At 46.5% G+C, this 18,792-nt stretch overlaps 1 protein-coding gene across 7 annotated transcripts in view; it reads right to left on the bottom strand.

Moving 5' to 3' along the window:
• Positions 1 to 3,481: 3,481 nt before the first annotated feature.
• LOC141941352 (uncharacterized) overlaps positions 3,482 to 18,792 on the bottom strand; it is a 29,796-nt gene continuing 14,485 nt past the window's right edge. For 5 of the 7 annotated variants that reach the window (XM_074863917.1, XM_074863915.1, XM_074863916.1 and 2 more), the window contains 2 exons: positions 14,633 to 14,735; positions 6,145 to 7,630 (listed from right to left, as the gene is read on the bottom strand). The gene's annotated coding sequence lies outside the window, so the exon portion shown is untranslated. Of the gene's footprint in view, positions 4,052 to 5,750; positions 5,867 to 6,144; positions 7,631 to 14,632; positions 14,736 to 18,792 lie in introns of those variants that run through there. The other 2 variants (XM_074863919.1, XM_074863918.1) reach the window with 2 other exon arrangements.

Genomic DNA, 18,792 nt, shown 5'->3' on the forward strand with positions numbered 1-18,792 from the left:
GCGGTCGGTAACGGGGCGGGGGGCATCAGTCGGGCGGCCGGGAGGGGCTTCCCCAGGCAGGCACCCAGGGCTCCGTCAGGCCGGCGGGTGGCTGCAGCGGGCCCGACTGGCTGTGGATCTGGCCCTCTCGCACATCTGTATGTCAGGTATCGTTGCCTGCTCCGATGTCACAGTTAATGGAGAAAAAAATTCCAATGCTGTGAAGAAGTCTGTCTTTTATAACGGCGGTAGGAGCTGAGGAGCCTCAGCACTTCGTGAAGCTGAGCCCTGGATATCCCATGGAAATGAAGCATCAAATCATTGCAGGGAAGTGTGCAGGAGATGGGAGCTTGTTTCAGCTGTGTTTCATGCCATGCAGTTTATCGTTAGTGGTAAATTAGGTTTTAGTACTTAGAGGTACCATCCCTCAAGGCAAAGAGATTTCAAACTCCATGACTTCCTATGGAAAAATGAGCTGGAGTGCTCTGCCAGTCACCCTGACATTTCCTTTTTTGTCTGTCCCCTACGCAGGCTGTAAGATTTTTCTTCGCTGACATATTTATTCAGTATAAATTAATGTTGCATTGTAGCTTTTGATGGAGACAGCTGGAGACTGTAGGAAGACAGATGCGAGAGTGAGTCCCAATCCCCTGACACACCTGCAAGAGGTAGAACCCTGCGTGGCAAAGCGGCGCTTGTCACAGGCATGCCACCGGGCTACGCTGGCAAGACTCTTAGGCAGCTTGCGGGGAGCTGGTTTATCCCAGTCAGACAACTCGGCCTCAAAGGTGCGAAGCAGTGACTATTTCTCTATGCATCGCTACTGTACGTGGGTATGTTTAAATTTAACCAGGTTTATTAGGATGACCACTGTATCTTTACACATGCCACTGTGTGTCTAATTTCACTGTGTGCAGCTTTCCTGGATCTCTTTTACTTTAAAACTGCCAGCTCAACATAAGCAAATTGTTCACTTTGCAGTCTCTGGGTCATGGGTTTATCATGTGCCTTATGTGCACTTCTCTTACGGGGTTTTTGCAGCCTGTGGCTTTGCAGCTTCTTTATAGTGTTTTGGAAACAAACCAAGGGATCCCATGATGAAATTACCTTGATTTCACTGCATTTTGCTGTGAAATTGGGCTAGTAAGTTTAGGGACAGAAGAAGTTATAGGGGAGGGAGTAATTCATTCAGCCTTATGAGGTGCACTCTATCTTCAAGACACTGGAAAAATAAGTCAGGAAAAAAACAACCACCAGTACTGGTTATTGGTCTCTTCTAAACTAAGAAAATATTTAATCAAAACAAAATTGTTTCTAAAGATGAAATTGACCCAAAATGCTACCAAAAAAGATGGATATTACCATGCTCATGGCAGAGGAATAAACATCAGGAGTTCTTTTATCCTCAACTCTGCCACCAGTTCATTTAGTTAGATTGGTTACTTTCAGTTTTCCAGTTTAAAATGGAGAGGGTAATGACTGTTTAGGACAGGAATTGTCCTTGTAGAGGGAGGCTCTGAACATGCAAACTGTTGCTATCTGGGGCTTGTGCCTGCTGAGCCCTTTACCTCTCATGCAGGTTGAGGTAAGAGTTCAGTTTGACATGTTCTGAACAAGATGCCAATTAAGCTGAAGTCACTGTGATCTCCAAAGCCAAGACTAAACAGGTACTTGTTTTGTCTAGTCTAAGGGGACTATCTTCACATACCAGTTCTTAAAATTGCTTTTTCATAGTATCAGGTGCCCCTTGTGTCACTTTTGGGGGCCGAGGAAGTTCAATATTTTCCAAGAACCTAAATACAGAAGTTCACTTGTAATCTAGTGCTTAGTGTCTGGCTAAAATATCCGGCGTGAAAGCTTTGCAAGGTATTCATCCTGTCTAAGGCGATTGTGGATCGTCTCACCAATCACATAAATCTTGAAATATTTTTGAGATGTGTATGTTTAAATGCATTTGCCATACGTTCTCAGTTATGTGCGCTATAAATGATGAAAGAGTGATATGCAGCACTGAAGTTATTACAGTTTACATCAGTGTAGCTGAGAGTAGATTACGGCAAAGGCTTCTCCTAGCAAAATTCCCATAGGAAATGATTAGTAAAGTCTTATGCCTAAAGTTGGTAGACATCCAACAAGACTCCACAGCATCGTATTTCTGGACATGCTCCAAGAAGAGAATGATCCAAACAAGACCGTTTGCTGATGAAAGAAGATCAGAGTTAAGTAGCAAATGTCTATGTGACTGGGTGTTATGTGTATGTATTGCATATCATATACCCAAATATTTATATTCTGTATTTAAGTTTGCTCTGGTATTAGTTCTTTCCCTTTTTCACATGGATAAGGGTAGCTGGTGAAACAATGCAGTTGTTTTCACAGAGACAGCAAGATAACTGAAGGTCAAAGTGAAGGAAAAGTGAAGAAAGCAACCAAGGCATGTTAAAACATGAATCTAGTCAGAGCAGAGAGCAATCAGTTCTGATTTCTTCTTATGTTTAGTATCAGGTTTTGCATAAGACTAAGAAATCTATCCAGAAGCTGGAGCGAACCTTGGGTTCTTTGCTAAAGATGAAAGGTAACTGTATGCAAGTATTTGCCTTGAACAGAGTGTCTGGGCTTGCTTTTTATTTATTTGTTAAATAGAAACAGATAAGTATGTGGCTGAGCCCAATAAAGCCTTAGAGCCAGCTGTGGCTCTAGTTGTAGCAATAAGCAAAGGATAGTGAAAAGTGTCGACCCAAAGCAATGCACCTCAGAAGTCCCTCTCTGACTCTCAGTTGTTCCTACCCCTTCCCCAGCCTAGGTGAGGGAAAGAAGGAAACAAGTAATTCCTGCTGTCCCATGGCAGCAGGCAGTTCAGGCAGTGTCCTTGTCACCCTGCTGCCAATTCACCCATCCTCCCAGATGCTTGGGGCAGCGCTGCGCCTGCAGCAGCCTCCGCTTACTTAAGATGTGGCTTAAGTGGGCACCCAGGAGATGGTGAAATCTTCTAATCAATCACTACACGTACACGAATCACCACACAACACATTAATTCTCATTTTGGGGACAAAGAGACATCTTCTAGATTTTCAGCACATCACTGAACTTCAGAGACCCTTGCCTACTGGTACTCTGCTCGTTACCAATAACACTGCTTTGGTGTGTGCCTTCTGTGCTCGTTCCCTGAGGAATAGAAGGGAACCACTTGTGGTGGGTTGATCTCAGCCAAATGCCCGGCAGCCAGAAAAAGCCAGACCTGGGGATGGAACAGCTGATTTCAGCGGCAGCCTTTGAAGCAAGGACAGAGGTGGTCCAGGCCATGGGAAAAGAGACAGGGAGGAGGGGTTGTGGAGACCACCAGAAGGAGACAGAGAAGAGAGGGGGGCACTAAACGTCTTAAGTGTAACCACTGCAAACGTAAATTCAAGAACAAACTTCATCTGTTTGTTACTGAGCAGAGATGGAACCAAGGGGTAACATTCCCCAACACAGTGCTGCCCAGATGCTCACAGACACGGGATTTCTTAAAACAAGCCCATTTATTGGATATTTAGATGCAGAGGCTATATGCAGATGCAGAGGCTACATGGAAAGCAGGTACCTGCCTTGTGTTGAGCTCGTCATGGGGCAGAGGAGGAAGCACAGCACGTTCCCCATCAGGTGCTCCCCGGGGATGCAGGAGTGCCTCGCTGGCAGATCTCCCACGGTGCCCAGCTCTGATGGAAGACGTGCCCGAGGGGTGGTCTCAGGGGCACCAGCTGGAGCTTCCCTGCTCGCTGCTGCTGTCAGAGTCAGCGCTCCTCCACCTGCACAGCCAGTAGAGCGCAAGGAGCGGGAGCAGGGTTTTGGCAGAGGCCCAAAACCACCAGTGCTGGCAGGCAGCAAGGAGCACGCCTTCCAGAGTGAGGCCGCACAGCTCCTGGCTCCTCTGATCCATCTGCTCCAGCAGCCAGGTCATCTCTTGCCTCTCCTGCTCCTCACTCTGCCACAGGAGGTCTTGTGTGGCCGTGTCCACCCGGTCACCCACTCGCAGAGCATATTGCACGATGCTCAGCACCATCAGGACGCGGGTGATGCCCACAGCCATGGTCTAGAGGAGGAGGGAGAGAAGAGGTCAGTGGGGCTGGGTAGGAGCGAGATGGTGGCTGGGGGAGCAGGGGAGAATATGCAGGGGCCCAGGATGGGTGGGAGAGGGGATGAGAGAATTTTCAGACAATAAGGGGGAGGGTGGTGAGCACTGCAGGGACAGGGACATATCCCCACAGCCCCCGGGCACTGGCTGTGGCTGGCAGCCCTGGGCACCCCTGTGTCCAGCCCTGAGGTGGCACCTGCCCTGCCCCAGGCGCTCCCCACAGTGGCTGCGCCCTCGCCCCAGCTGTAGAAACCTCCCTCAGGGGCCAGAGCTTTTGCCCTGGCCCTCATCCAGCCCAGCCTTCCCCTCGCCTGCCTCACCGCTGGCCTGAGCCGTACTGCAGCGCGGTGCTGCTGGCTGGCACCCTTGGTGACACCCCTTGGTGACTTCTCTGTAAGAAGTCACAGGCACCAGAGCCCCACGGGAACACCCACCCGTTGGGCCACGGCCACTGCCCCTGGCTCTGCAGTCCCTGCAGCGTGCAAAGCACAACTCCCCTGGCAGGACAGAGCTCCCAGGGCCCCTAAACCTCCCCAGACAGAGCAGCGGGGCAGCACGAGGCTGTCCCTGGCTTGCACAGGGAGCTCCACATCCCCGGCTGAGCCCCGGGGTGAGGCTCCCAGCTCCCCCCATGGCACCAGCACCACCAGCAGCAGCAGGGAGGAGCCTTTGGGGAGAAGTTATTTCTCAGCTGTCACACATGTGCGTGTGGCACACACACCCACACTTCTGTTACTCCAACCTGCGTTGGATTGTTATACACCTGCATTGCACCCAGAGACTTTTGACTGCCCGGCCTGTCAGGAAATCAGATACCCCCTGATCAGGAGAGTGACGGAGGCCTCTCTGTTAGTGGCCGTATTCCCACTGTCTAGCAAGGAAGAAAAGTAATGTGTGAAAAAAAGAGATCTTTTTCCCACAGCAGCAACTTCCCTTCTTTTTAACATTGTTTAGGCAGGGATAAACCAGCATGAAATGAATAAATAAATAAGTAAAGAAATGTTCATGTCTTAGAGCAGGGGAAGGGCTTCTCAATTATTTTTCATTTACAGAAAAATTCTCCCAATATAACACTTGAACTTCAAAGAACTCTGCTATTATAAAGGCATTTCTGTCTTCTCTAGCTTCATTTTTAGGTCTTTATACAGGCAGTCTCTGGGTTTGGAAAGGGATCTCTAGGTGAACTCAGGATGCTAGCGCTCATACTAATTATCCTTCATCATCCCAAGTGAACTTCGTTACGGTGCCGGCACAGCGTTGCCTCCTGCGCGTCCCCCTCTGTGATGGGCACCTGGCAGGCAGAAGACGATTCTGCCCGTGCAGGCAGGTTGCCAGCTTGGGCAGCCCTCAGAGGTCGGCGTCACGGACTGAGTCAAAGGGCTGGTGTGGACAAGGAAGGACACTTGGACATTCATTCTGAATTAGTTATTAAAGTGATGTGGTTAATCTGGGTTGAGCCCCTGATTGGACAGTCTCACAGAAAAATGTAATGACCTTAATTTGATTTGGCTTGATTTACTTTGGAAGTGATTTAAACTCATTGATTTAAACCCCGTTCAATTTTCATTGAGGCTTTCACACAGGGATTTTATCCAGTCTAACTAAAGCACCTGTTATTTACGCAGTGTGTGAACTTGAATTAAGTATCTTGACTTACCCTGTTTAGAGGATATGTAAGTAAAGTCAGAAGAATTGGTTAGAATTGCTTTCTTCATTGGTACTGACTTCAGCTGTCTGCAGACACAACACCCCCAAACGTACACATGCACATACCTGCACAGAGATAAGTAAAGATGCCTGGTTGCTTTTGGACTGACAATTCTGCAAAAGGAATTCTCCATAATTTACAAAAAAAAATTTAATAAAAAGCATTTCCAAATTTGGTGAAAATATTACTTTTGTCTAATCTTAATTGAAGAATTATTTTTCTCAAGAAAGTTTGATCTTGGGTCTAAATGTGTTTAATAAGAAAGTATTTGAAACCCTGATAACGATGCTCATACTCTAGATTTTTATTACCCAGCGTGAAAGAAATTCAAGTTAAACATAAATCCAATGTATGTATGCTTTTCTTTAATTTTCTTGGTGACAATCTGAAATATGACAACGATCACAGACAAGGATTATCTGCTTCCTCTTGAAATACTGTTTAACTTTGAATCTTCAGTTTTCTGCAGTGCTGAAATTAGTCTATTCTCACTTTTCTCTCAAAGTCTCGCTGTTGGGCGGTGTGTGTGTGCGTGTGTGCGTGCACGCGCACGTGCATATGCATGACTAAATCGCTAAAATATTGTCAGGACAGGATTATTACACTCTACTGGAATATTCTATATTATGGAATTTCCCAGCAATCATGTTTTCTGTTCAAGTCATTATTTGTATTATCAGCTCATGTTTACAAAGGAACAGTTTTAAACCCATGTACTTGTTGTCATTTGGTTGCTTTGTTTATTTTTCTTCATTTAATTAAGGCTTTTGATGATGGCAGAATTATTGGTCCTGAAATCACGTGTGAGACTGCCTGAAGAAACTGCACCAAACGGCTGTTGTGAGGCGCTGCTGACCAAGCCTCTAAGCAAAGCACTAGCATTGTACAACTCCTGGCTATCGCTTTTATGTTTCTGCAGTTACGTGAAGTTCAGAATCTGATTCAGGAGACATTCAGATCTATAAAGCAGAGAGGACTCAAAAACTGCTTAGTGGAAAAATGCAAGGAAGTTGGCACAATATATCACTGCCCTCCCCCTGACAGGTGCACCCTTAATAAGGACCATCTTTCACACCTCTGATGGGCTGCTTACAGCAAAGATTTAACATGAAAAAACAACCACCATATTGTAATCTGTTATGGTTACCCTTGCTAATTAAAACTGCATCAAACACACATATTTTGAGGCAACTTTCTTTTTGCAGCATCAGAAACATTTGTGCCAGGACCTCAAGTTTAGTCTAACAGACAAGACTTCATGATGCTCAGCTCTTCCAGCTCAGCATGTCGTACATCTGCAACCACACTGGTGAAGGCTGTTAAAGATTTTCTGTCACTGCCACTTCCACTCAGGAAGAAGGAGAGGAACTGTCGCACTTGGTCGTTGCAGGAAGCCTGCAGCTCCCACAGAAGAGGAATCTATTCACACAGCAAGGAACATAAGAATTAGGGATGTCCCTGCCAGATGATCTGTCCCAGGGGTTAGAAACAGACAAAGCAATTCAGCTGCCTACAGAAAATACAGGGATGTATAAGTAGACAGGAATGTATAATTCTATAGGAAGTTTACACAGGATCAGGAAGATTCTAAGCACAAAAGTGTGTCTATATATAAGGATGATGGAAAACAGGATTTAAAGAACATTTTGTTGTCACCATTTTTTTCAGTTACACTGTGGACATTAACTGACACAGGATAACTTAAGCTTTGCTTGTCTCTGAAGTGGCAAGTTGTTGAAAACACATTTTCCCCACTCTTCTGTGATTCTCTTCAGTGGTACTCAGAGGAACATCGTGCTCTTCCTTTCTTTTGGAGTATGGTCAACTCCCTGTTTTGAATAAAGAGAAATATTTTCAGTTGTAAAGAAACTGATAATATGCATGTGGAAAATCTGTTTTGTAAAACTGGTGTTTAGAGACAAATTACTTCAGACATATCATACACACAGAGCAGGGGTGTGGTGGTGTGATCCCTCCCACCCTCTCCTTGCTGGGCTGCTGGGTGCTCGGTGTGATTCCACCCCGCTCCTGGGCCACGCACCAGCCGAAGGCGGTGTGGGCTGCAGACGGCAGTGAAGAGAGCGCTAAGGCTCCCTTTGATGAGCCTGGCTCCTGCTCTCCCCGTCCCGTGGGAACGGCTGTACCAGTCCATCCCCTCCTGACAGCCTGCTGTACCGACGCCTGTAGCTGATGCCTGCAAGCAGTTGGTGCTCATTGCTGTAAGGGGCCTCAGACACGAATGCACCCAAAGACATAATTTTTGTCGCTGTGATGGGTACATCCCGAGGAGGGCAGAGAAACCAGCACACAGCTGTGGAGGCCAAAGATAAGACAGCTGAGAAACTTTACAGACAGAGCAATGAGCCAACACAGGACCTTATAAGAAAGAAAGACTCAGTTCACAGAAAGGACACTAAGAGACACCTCTTCAACAGCCACTAGGGACCACCACAGACCACTGAAAACCCCCATGGAAGCCCCTCAGAGACCCCTGCCCAAATTCTAGTGCGCTCGCACAATGTATTAACATATGCATTAGATCCTTCTTGGAAAATACACGAATATTCATTTCTTTCATTGTATAGAATAAGTGTGCCTTTGTCTTTCAGCGTGGCCGTTAGGTGGAGTGATGCCCCGTGCATCCAGCGCTGCAATACAGAATGCCTGCCTTCTAAAAACATCAAACTAAGTCTTAGAGGGTTCTTTTGAGACAGGATTTACAGTAACATTTTGGCACCCCAGATGGGACACTGCTACTGAATCTCGGCAGATCCGTGGGATTGCAGGATCTCAAGTCGGCACTGAGGATTTCTCAGGGAGAACCTCCGATGCCCAGACCGAAGAGCTCGGTGCAAGTCACCTGGTAAGATTAAAGGCATTCTTCTGGGATTTCTGGTTGCCTGCCTGTAAGGTGTGCTGAAAGCCTCGCGAGGTTGGGCTATAAGGGTACCCGAAGGGTTCGAGTCCCCTCTTGGATAAGTTCTACCAGATGAAAGTTTGGAGAACACCCGGTTTGTTGGCTTGGGGTTAGAGTCCCCCTGAAAGAGCTACAGGGGTTTGAGTGCCCCTACTCCATACACTTGACATAAAAAGGCCTGAACCATAGGCCTCAAACCAAAGCCTGAACCACAGGCCCTGAACCTAGGAGTTGACTTCTGAGTGAACCTCCCAACCAGCATCATATCAGCATGAAATGTGACCATGGTAATATCCTTGGAAAACTATAGGTAAAGAATATATATTTTTGGACCCTACAGCAGCTGTTTGCTAGAAGACAGGAACTCCTCGGATGCACCCGGGATCCTGGACAAATCTGGGATGCTCCCAAATGAAGTGAAGCCAATCTACCAGATGTTTCCGTGCCCCTTTTTTAATGTGATTTGTTTGTTAAACTGTATAAAAAGCAGGACCCTTACACAGCGAAGATGGAGACCTCACCTATGACTGGCTGCACTGCGTAGGACTTCCCAATTGCCGGGAGCGGTTCTCCGATCCGTCACTGTGACAGGGCTCCCCAGCTGAAGCACAGATCTGGATGATGGTAAAGTACTGGGGCAACTGGTGATATATCTGTCTGAATCACTATAGCTAACTCTACGTGGTAATGATCAGGTGCATTACCTTGCTTATTCTTTCTGCTGCTTTAAACTAAAGTAAAATAAGCTTATCTTTTTAACTTGGTGTCTGTGTCCTTTCTGTTGACCCCGTCAATTGGCAAAACAAATTTGGCATCACAGACAGGATTCCAACAAAATGTCACTTTTTAAATCTAAGTGTAATGAATCTGCTTGGTCTGAAATTCCTGGATGGAAAAGCACTCCCCATAGTTCACTGCTCTCGAGTGGGCTAAGGTCGGAGAACTGTGCGAGCAATGGGAAGGACGGTTGAAAGAAGCCGAACGGCTGGATGTATAAAATACATCCAAAAATTGCCTATTCAAAAAGGAAAAGAAATTGTGGGTCCAGGAAGACGGATGGATTTTGTTAGCAGCACATCGGAAACAGCACCAACAGAAAGAACAATGGTTTTCCCACATGGAGTGACAACTGTGTGATTTGCAGAGTCAAACTGTAATGTTACAGCGCCAAAATAAGTTGCTTGCCAATAAGTTGGATACTTATCAGACTGTAGCTGAAAGAGCTGCAGTACGGGTTGCACAGTATAAGAAAAGAAGGGAACGGGTGAATTGTAAGAAAGCACATGCAGTGATTGCAGAAGCGGGTGTACAGCGGGATCCTGATAGATGGGATGGAAATATCTGGGATTCTACGGATTCTGATGAGGCTGGTCCCTCAGATGAAATAGTGGATGTGAAACCAGCGTGGAGATGGAAAATAGAATTAGATGTTAATGGGCAACAAGGAAGGAAGGATGTGGTAGATTATACTCAGCATGATGTAAATGATATAACTGAAAGATTTAAACAGAGACCGGGGGGAACCCCTGCTCTCTTGGGTGGTGCGTTTGCACAATCAGGGAATGGCATGGATAACCCTAGATCCATGGGATTCCAAGAAATTTTTGATTTAAATTCAGATTCTTTTGTGCAAGATGCATTTCAGAATAATCAGCAGGATACAAATTGATTGGCTTTGGCAGCTCAGGGATGTCATACTAAGTAACCTACGGAGAATGACTGGCCAAACGGAGAACGTCCGTGGTATACTTTGTGAGACTGTAAACAACGGATGAAGGAGGAAGGGATGAAAATGGCAATCTTTGTAGGAGACCCTGATGTGATCATGCTTGGTGCTTTAACGGTTACTCACAGGAATTGATTAGTTAAGACTGACCCACTGGCATATAAAAATGTAATCATGACTCTTTTGATTAATGAGACAGAAAATCCCCTTTGTGATGCAAGAGAAAGAATACAGCAGCTGGGTGACCTTGGAGAGTGGGGCCCCCAAGGGAGTGCAGGGAATCGAGATACTCGAGACAGCCCTAAAGGCAGTGAAAACAGGATTTCTCATAAGGAAATGTTTTCAGCTTTGTTAAAAGACGGGATGTCTCATGAAAAAATTGACGGTGTTCCAACTAAGGAGCTGTGGCAAATATATAAACAGAGAGGCCTGAGTAAACCTAGCAAGACAGTGCAGAGTTCTAAAACTAAGGATCCAGGGGTAACTCAGCCTACAACACCTCTTCTTGAGCCTCAACAGGATTCCACATCTGTACGCAGTGGGCCCTCTGCGGGCAGATCAGCTGTTCCAGGGAGAAGGAGGACTGGGAGCTGTATTCTGATTTATACCCATGGAAAGAGACAAGGGAAATGGGCCGGTGTGATAAACAAGAATGAAGCGATGGCCAAGCTCCAGTGCAATGGATGCAGAAGGAGCTCCAAATATTTTGGAAAAAACAGTCCTTGCAAAATGTAAAAACCTTAATTGACACAGGAGTGGAGGCCTCCTTAATATATGGGAATCCCAAGAATTTAAAGGACAACCTGTAATTATTACAGGTTTGGGAGGAAAACAGATGGGAGCTGTACAAACACAAACAGAAATGGAAACAGGAAACCTTCCAGAATGATTGTATTCGGTCAGGATTGTCCCCGTTCCTGAACACATAACAGGAATAGACATTTTGAAGGGACTAACTTTGAATCTCCCAGGTGGTCAGTATCGGTTTGGGGTGAAAAATCGTTCCAGTACTGATTTTAGTAGGGAAGGTGAAAATGCCTCCTGTACAGATTCCAGCTGCTACTAAACTAGTGACTATGAAGCAATATAGAATTCCGGGAGGGCATGCTGAGATATCACAGACAATTAAAGATCTATTGGGTGCAGGGGTACTGCAATCAGTTACCACAGCTTGGAACAATCCGGTATGGCCTGTCAAGTGATGGGTCATGGAGAATGACAGTCGGTTTTAGGGAACTGAATAAACACACCCTGCCTCTTACAGCAGCCCTACCAGATACTATTACTTTAATAGAAAAGGTCCAGAAGCATCCAGGAACTTGGTATGCTGTAGTAGATTTGGCTAATGCATTTTTCACCATCCCGATTGCAGAGGAGCACTGGGACCGATTTGCCTTCACGTGGCAGGGATGACAGCATACGTTTATCAGATTGCCTCAGGGATGGTTGCATAGCACAACCATTTCTCATGGTGGCTGAGCACCTGGATGAGATAAAACTGACCCCTCATATACAAATAGTTCATTATACAGATGACATTTTGATTCAAGGAAACAATGAGGAGGAAGTGCAACAAATACTCAAACTGACGGTGGACCCTATGAGGCACAAAGGTTGGGAAATTAATCCTAACAAGATTCAAGGACCATCCCAAATGGTAAAATTTTTAGGAATTCAATGGCATTGTGGGCATCAGGAAATATTACCCAAAGCTCAACAGAAAATTTTTGATTTTGCAGTACCACAAAAGAAGAATGAGGCACGGAGATTTATTGGACTGTTTGGCTTTTGGCAGCAACATATTCCCCATTTAGGACAGATTTTGACTCCTTCGTATAAGATAACCTGGAAAAAATATGAATTTGAATGGGGGAGTGAACAGCAAGCTGCTTGTGAGTCAGCAAAGGAAGATATTCAAAAGGCTCTAGATTTGTGGCCCGTGCAGGATGGAGAAGTGGAGTTGAATGTGTCAGTAAATGGATTATAGGCCAGCTGGAGCCTATGGCAAAAACAGGGAAAGATTCCCTTGGGTTTCTGGGGACAAAAGTTGCCAGAGGCAGGAAACAATTATACACCTTTTGAGAAACAGATGTTAACATGTTATTGGGCATTGGTAGAAACAGAACAGCTTACAATAGGGCATGAAGTGACTCTTCATCCTGAAATTCCTATTATGCAATGGGTTAAAACTTCTCCAAAAACCCATCGAATTGGGCATGCTCAGGAATCAAGTATCGTAAAGTGGAAATGGTGTAATATTCAGGATAGAGCCAAGCTAGGAGTTGGCAGGGTAGCTACCCTCCATGAGCGAGCAGCTACTGCCCCCACAAGTGAGCAAGGAATAAACCCCGATGTTACAGCAAAGGGGAATCAATCCCCAGTGCGATGGGGAAAAACTAGATTAACGCCGTTTGAAAAAGAACATGCTTGGTTCACTGATGGGTCAGCTAAGTATATAGGAGGGAAAAGGTTTTGGAAAGCGATAGCTTACCATCCTCATTCAGAGGAATTTTTAGAAGCAACGGGAGAAGGGAAAAGCAGCCAATATGCTGAATTATATGCAGTTATATGGCCTTGAAACAAGAAGATCTAGGAGAATGCCATTTATATACTGATTCTGGCTCAGTGGCTAATGGATTTGCTATTTGGCTGCCAACATGGGTAGCCAAAGACTGGAAAATATATTCCAAGGAAGTCTGGGGAAAGGAACTTTGGAAAGATATTTGGGAAATAGTACAAAGGACTAAAGTAACTGTGTTTCACGTTGATGCTCATAGTAATACAGACACTTTAGAATGACTTTATAACTCTGTTCAGACAATTGGGCAAAAATTTCTCAAGTTGGACTGAAATTCCCTCAGAAGGAGGATCATGAAGGCTTGGTGAAATGGGCACACCAAAAGCATGGGCATCTTGGAGAAAAAGCCACTTACAGGTGGGCTCAAGAGCGTGGTATAACAACGTCACTTGATATGATCAAAGCTATAACTGCCCAATGTCCCATGTGCCAACACATTCACAAACACCTGGTGCCAAATATTGTGAAAAGACAACTGGGGAGATGAAAATAGCCAGGACAAATTTGACAAGTAGATTATAGTGGATCTCTACCCCAGGACTGAGGGTGTAAATATATCTGTACTGCTGTAGATACATATTCTGGGTACTTGATTGCCCATCTTTGTAAGAAAGCTACTCAGCATAGTGCTATCTGTACTACAGACAAAATAACTTTGTACTACGGAATTCCTTTGCAGATTCAAACTGACAACGGGTCTCATTTTCAAAACAGGGAACTGCTCATTAAGCATCATTCTGCCGATCTCTGCACACCGGGGCACCCTGCGACCTTGGAGACGTCTGTGTGAGTTAAGCACAGGGGTGTCCTGCTGGTGGTCCCAGCCCGCCTGCCAGCTCCTCCACACAGGGCAGCAAACCAGTCCTGGCCATTTGAACTCTTTCCACCCGCTCCAAAAAATGGAACCAGCAGGGATTGCCTGGGCAGAGCACAACGGGCGCTGCTCCATCCCAACACCCCCGCGTTCGCAAGCTGTCTGGATTCGCACTTCACACGTGATAGGGAGAAATCTTACAGAAATATTTCATGAAAGGTTCATTTAGATAGATGAGTATGATATTTTTTAAATTTGCATATAGTTTTAGTGATATAAAAGGTTGGGCAAGAGTGTTTAAGAAAAAAAAGCATCACAGGTAATACTGTCTCCTTCTTCCTACAAAAAATAAGGTCATGATCTGGAAAGGCACTTGCTGAGCTGACAGGTTATTACAAAGAGAAAACAGTGATAAGAGCAAAAGGATAAGGTTAACTGGTTAGAAGTACTGCTGTTAACTACCATACACTCAGTTGTCTCCTCCTCCACTTCACCCAATGCCTTTTCTGGCTTACCTGACTGTATCTCCCACACTTGTTATGAAGAAACAACAAAAAAATACCAGTCGGCTGATCTGGCATATTCATAACTTTTGTTCTCCAACTACAGCATGTTTTTTTCTTTCCCATATCACAGTTCTCATCCGTGTTAGTGCTGCCCAAGAGCATAGTGTTACCCAAATTTTTTTAACACTCACACTACTGATACTGCATGTCTTAGCTTACAAGACCTTACACAGCAGTTTATCTCTGAACTAGCAGCACTTGCACTATCCAGGAAAAATTGCATTACTTACTTGCGAGAAAAAGACGACCTTGTGCTTCCAGAAGCAGACGCGTGGACTCCAGGCACTAAAACACTGCCCTTGCTCCTTGAAGAGCTAAAACTGTCTTCACTCCCTGGAAAGGAAGAGTCAAAACATGATGGAAATTAGAACTCAAAGACTGTTTTCAAAGTAACAGCGAACCACAAGCATCCTTCCTTTGTCCATCCTGTGTGAACTTTAGAAGTTGTGTGAATTTTCAAACATCTCTGAGGACAAGCACTGGATTTGTTCCAGATTTTCCACATTTCTTCATAAATGGCACTTCAACAAGAGCAGAAAAAACATTTCGACACAAAGCCCTCACGCTACAGAAGCCGTGTTAGGACTTGGCTGGGACATTTGTTGTGACAACCTGTTTGCTTTCTCACAGCCACCAATGTGTGAATGAGGCTGCTCCGGCGGCTCCTTCGGGAGCACACGGCTGTAACTGCAGGTTTCTCTTGCTTTAAACCACATGAAAACGCTACACGCGGGGAGGAAAGCTGCTTCCCTTTTGGTTTCTGAGCTGATGTACACCTTGGCTAACAGGCTATATGCATATGTACACACATACGCAGGTTTTCAGGGGGCCCAGAAGCACAGTAAGGCCATTCCAATGGCCTTTAAATAATCCAATAATCACACGTGGCTCTCAAGTGCTTCTTGGTGGTTAGGCCATCTATCCGATTACTGACTTTCTATGGATCACAGCTTTTATTTCCCAAGCTCTGGCACATACAAGGAAAACTGCTCTTGTTTTGCTGAGGTCAGCACTAGGTAGATGTACTGAGAAAATCTTCTCGTCTGGAAAAAAACATCCTAAAGTGAGGATTTTTTTCAGTCTATCACTCAAAAGGCACACATCCCAAGCCATCTCCAGGTCTTACACTGCAGCCACAACTGTGTATGATGACTTTATCTGAGGGGCTGGAAATAAGGTTCCAACATGCTCTGAACAGCTGGTCAGGGGTGAAGCATCTCTCTCCTGGGAATGTCTGGGCTCCATCCCATGCACAGACAGCCCCGGCCAGCGGCTGCAGACGTACCAGGAACCCCATTTTTGCCATCATTCCCATGAGGGGAGATGCTGCTGCAGCTACTGTCATCCCCAATGGGGCAGATAAACCTTCAGGTGCACAATCTCTCTGAAATCCTTCACAGAGCTGATAGTGATGGGCACATCTTGCACCCCTGAATGCCCAGGACTGGGAAAAGGCCTTGTTGGCCCATGTCTTCACAGCCTTAAAGAGGATGAGACATCCAGCAACCACCCTGACCATCCGGCAACTGTGGGCAACCGGTCTGAGGATCAGCCGTGTTCGGATTTAACCCAACACTTTCCCAGCCTCACCGAGTCCCAGCGTCGCGATCAGCCCCCATTTCTCTGTGCCTCTGGTTCAGCCCAGCCCAGACATTCCTCAGCCTGATTTCAAAGCACTGAATTGCACACCCCAGCTCTTGCAAGGGGTGATCCCAGGGCCCAGCTGCATCACCTCTAACCAACTCCATACCAGTACAACACCCCTGATGATCAGACTTGAGTCACCACAGCTGTAACCAAATCAGAGCCGCGTGCAAGTTTGCAAGGGAAGGGAGGGAGAGCAGCAAAGCTGCTTTGTTTCACAGAGCATTCGTGTCATATCTACAGATGCAGATGTCAGTGACTCTCTCCTCAGGGAAACAAAATGGCCATGGGACACAATGTCTGAAGCTGCAACAGACTTTTCCTGATAAACAAAACTCTCCCGTCTAAGAGACTAAGATACCAAATGCTGTCTTGGTGTCACGCTCGTCCCAAATCTACTTTTCCAAGTAAGACCTGAACAGGTAAACACGTTGTACAGCTTTCATGCCTCACACGACTGGAGTGCAGCAATTGATGGCTACAAGCTCTTCAGGAGGGATAGGCAGGGAAGGAGAGGTGGTGGAGTGGCCCTATATGTAAGACAATGCTATGATAGCTCGGAAATCAAGTATAGTGATAACGGGGTTGAGAGTGTGTGGATCAGGTTAAGGGCCAATAAAGCAGATCTTGCTGTGGGAGTCTGCTATAGACCTCCCCCCAAAGCAGTGAGGTGGGTGAAGCTTTCTACAAACAGTTGGGAGAAATCTCGCGGTCACTCGCCATTGTTCTTGTGGGGGACTTTAACCTCCCGGATATCTGCTGGGATGACAACACAGCGGAGAAGGAACAATCCAGGAGGTTCCTGGAATGTATGGAGGATAACTTCCTCACACAGCTGGTGAGTGAACCGACCAGGGAAGGTGCCCTCCTGGACCTGCTTCTTGTGAACAGGGAAGAGCTTGTGGGGGAGGTAAAAGTTGGAGGCTGTCTAGGGTGCAGTGATCATGAGATGATTGAATTTTTGATCCTTCGAGAAACAAAGAGAGGGGTTAGTAAAACTGCCACCTTAGACTTCCAGAGGGCTAACTTCGACCTGTTCAAGAGACTGGTTAACCAAATCGCCTGGGAGGCTGCCTTGAAGGATATGGGAGTCCAGGAAGGCTGGACATACTTCAAGAGCAAAGTCTTAAAGGCACAGGAGCAGGCTGTTCCCACATGCCGAAAAACAAGCAGGAGGGGAATGAGACCGGCCTGGCTAAACAGGGACATTTGGCTGGATCTCAAGAACAAAAGGAGAATCTATCACCTTTGGAAGAGGGGCCAGGTCTCTCATGAAGACTATAAAGTCGTAGTGAAGTTATGCAGGGAGAACATTAGGAGAGCCAAAGCGCAGCTAGAGCTCAACTTGGCTGCAGCTGTTAAGGATAACAAAAGATCTTTCTATAAATTCGTCAACAGCAAGAGGAGGATTAGAGAAAATCTCCCTCCCCTACTGGATGCAGAGGGAAACATGGTAACTAAGGATGAGGAAAAGGCTGAGGTACTCAACGCCTACTTTGCTTCAGTCTTCAGCAGTGGAACTGGCTGTTCCCTGGACACCCAGCCTCATGAGCTGAGAGATGGGGAGGGGAAGCAGATTGAGGTCAGCACAGTTGAAGAGGAGGTGGTCAGAGACCTGCTACACCACTTGGATGCACACAAGTCTGTGGGACCAGATGGGTTACACCCAAGGGTGCTGAGGGAGTTGGCAGATGTGCTCGCCAAGCCGCTTTCCGTGATTTACCTGAAGTCATGGCTAACTGGGGAGGTCCCATTGGACTGGAGAGTGGCAAATGTGACACCCATCTACAAGAAAGGCAGGAAGGAGGATCCAGGTAACTATAGACCTGTCAGTCTGACCTCGGTGCCAGGGAAGGTCATGGAGCAGGTCCTCTCGGGTGCCATTAAGAGTCATATAATGGACAACCAGGGGATCAGGCCTAGTCAGCATGGGTTTATGAAAGGCAGGTCCTGCCTGACAAACCTGATCTCCTTCTACGACAGGGTGACCCGCTTATTGGATGAGGGAAAGGCTGTGGATGTTGTCTACCTTGCCTTTAGTAAGGCCTTTGACACCGTTTCCTACAGCATTCTCCTGGCAAAACTGACTACTCGCAGCTTGGATGGGCACACACTTCGGTGGGTAAAAAACTGGCTGGATGGCCGGGCCCAAAGAGTTGTGGTGAATGGAGCTAAATCCGATTGGCGGCCGGTCACGAGTGGTGTCCCCCAAGGCTCGGTTTTGGGGCCACTCCTGTTTAACATCTTTATTGATGATCTAGACGAGGGGATCGAGTGCACCCTCAGTAAGTTTGCAGATGACACCAAATTGGGTGGGAGTGTTGATCTGCTCGAGGGTAGGGAGGCTCTGCAGAGAGACCTGGACAGGCTGGAGCGATGGGCTAAGGTCAACTGGATGAGTTTTAATAAGGCCAAATGCCGGGTGCTGCACTTCGGCCACAACAACCCCCAGCAGCGCTACAGGCTTGGGGAGGAGTGGCTGGAGAGCTGCCAGTCAGAGAGGGACCTGGGGGTGTTGATTGACAGCCGGCTGAACATGAGCCAGCAGTGTGCCCAGGTGGCCAAGAAGGCCAATGGCATCCTGGCTTGTATCAGAAATAGTGTGGCCAGCAGGGACAGGGAAGGGATCTTACCCCTGTACTCGGCACTGGTGAGGCCGCACCTCGATGACTGCGTTCAGTTTTGGGCCCCTCACTACAAAAAGGACATTGAATCACTTGAGTGTGTCCAAAGAAGGGCAACAAAG

Source organism: Strix uralensis, chromosome 3 (genome assembly GCF_047716275.1).
Source record: "Strix uralensis isolate ZFMK-TIS-50842 chromosome 3, bStrUra1, whole genome shotgun sequence".
Classification (NCBI taxonomy): Eukaryota; Metazoa; Chordata; class Aves; order Strigiformes; family Strigidae; genus Strix; species Strix uralensis.